Genomic DNA, 1,911 nt, shown 5'->3' with positions numbered 1-1,911 from the left:
TGGTATCTTCTGTTACAGGTAGACATTGTCAGTCTAACTTGAGGGTTATCCCTCAAGAAATTCAAGCTCAGTATGGTTTGCTCAGGCTGAGTATGGCACTGGGTGCCGGCCACGCCTCTTTAGATTTAGGGCGTGACACTAAACGCCAACCATGAACTCTAAATATCGGACCTTCCGGTCCGCATACTCCTTTTGCCTACTCTGAGTTGCAAGAAGCTCTTATTGAATTAGCTTTAACTTATCCAAGGACTCCCTCAACGGATCGGTACCCCAAGGTCTCACCTCGAAAGCATCAAACCACCCAATCGAAGAACGACATCTCCTACCATTTAACGCCTTAAACAGAGCCATATCAATGTTCGGGTGGTAACTGTACACGAACTCAACCAAGGGTAAGAACTGGTCCCAATGACCACCAAAGTCGATCACACAGGCCCGCAACATATCTTCTAAAACTTGGATAGTCCTCTCAGATTCACCATCGGTCTGCGGGTAGAAAGCTGTACTAAGATCCAACTGAGTCCCCAATTCCTTTTGTTAAGTCCTACAAAAATGAGAAGTGAACTAAGTTCCTTTGTCTAAAATGATGGAAATATGCACACCATGCAATCTGACGATCTCTCTAATGTAGATTCTGGCCAACTTCTCCGCATTGTAGGTAGTCTAAACTGGAATGAAGTGCGCAGACTTAGTCAACCTATCAATAATCACCCAAATGGCATCAAACTTGCCCAAAGTCTTCGGTAGACCAACCACGAAATCCATAGCTATCCTTTCCCACTTCCTCTCGAGAATGGGCATCCTTTGAGTCATGCCAACCGGTCTCTGGTGCTCATACTTAACCTGCTGGCAATTCGAACACTGGACAACAAACTCCACAATGTCTCTCTTCATCCTTCCCTACCAGCAATATTGTCTCAAGTCACGATACATCTTTGTAGCACTCGGATGAATGAAATATCTGGAACTATGAGCCTCCTTCAAGATCAACAGAATCAAATCACCCACTCTAGGAATGCAAATGCACCCCTTAATCCTCAAAACAGCCTCATCATCAAGAAATCCTCCTTGGCTTCTCCATTTAGCACCTATCTCGGATTTTGCACAATTTCACATCCTCAAACTGCTGGGCCTTCAATAGATACGACCTCACCTCCACACGAGCTAGAACCTTGACATGTTCTGAAATATCAAGGCTCACCATACTATTAGCCAAACACTGAACCTCCATGGCTAAAGGATGCTATCCCACAATCAAATGCGCCAAGCTACCCATACTTAATGCCTTTTGGCTCAGCGCGTCAGCTACTACATTAGCTTTTCCCGCATGATAAAGAATGGTGATATCATAATCCTTGAGAAACTCCATCTATCTATGTTGTCTCGAGTTCAGATCCATCTGACTGAACATATGCTAAAGCTTACGATGATACGTGAAGACCTCATAATGGACCCTATACAAGTAATGCCTTCAAATCTTCACTGCAAATACTACCACTGCCAACTCTAAGTCACGAGTGGGTAGTTCTTCTTATGGACCTTCAACTGCCTCGAAGCATACGTGATCACTTTAACCTCTTGCATCAACACAACTCAACCCAATACGAGAAACATCGCAATAGACGGTAAACCCTTTCCCTCCACTGGTAAAGCCAAAATCGGGGCTGAAGTCAATAAAGCCTTGAGCTTTGAAAAGATCTCCTTACACTCATCGGACCATTGAAAGGGCACATCCTTCTGAGTCAAGCTAGTCAAATGAGAATCAATAGATGGAACCCCTTCACAAACCGACGATAGTAACTCGCTAAGCCCACAAAACTCCTAATCTGGATCACCGAAGTAGGCCTAGCAGATTCACGAACTGCCTCGACCTTCATGGGATCAACCATAATCCCATCCTTAGACATAACA

This window comes from Lycium barbarum, chromosome 1 (assembly GCF_019175385.1).
Source record: "Lycium barbarum isolate Lr01 chromosome 1, ASM1917538v2, whole genome shotgun sequence".
Classification (NCBI taxonomy): domain Eukaryota; kingdom Viridiplantae; phylum Streptophyta; class Magnoliopsida; order Solanales; family Solanaceae; genus Lycium; species Lycium barbarum.
This window is presented reverse-complemented; position numbering follows the sequence as displayed.